This window comes from Sinocyclocheilus grahami, unplaced genomic scaffold, assembly GCF_001515645.1.
Source record: "Sinocyclocheilus grahami isolate Dianchi unplaced genomic scaffold, SAMN03320097.WGS_v1.1 scaffold87.1, whole genome shotgun sequence".
NCBI classification, from domain to species: domain Eukaryota; kingdom Metazoa; phylum Chordata; class Actinopteri; order Cypriniformes; family Cyprinidae; genus Sinocyclocheilus; species Sinocyclocheilus grahami.
In genome coordinates, this window is record NW_015505266.1 from 63,147 (window position 1) to 63,401 (window position 255).

Below are 255 nucleotides of genomic sequence, written 5' to 3' on the forward strand. Positions count from 1 at the left end.
AGAGCCTGTGGTTAGGTTGAGAATGGACAGCAAAAATTCAAGACTATTTATATTGCATGTTGTTTGACTATTAGCAAGAAGTGTGTGTCTGTAAGATAACTACATTAGTATGTGGCAGTGTGCCATTGCTATCTAGCACTTAACTATAAAGATCTGAATGAATGTGCTGTTAATGGAAGCAAGTTATATATAATTGTCTTTGTGATGAGTGGGGTGGGATCATGGAAGGGAGGCTTGGCTTGGCTCCCATGGCTG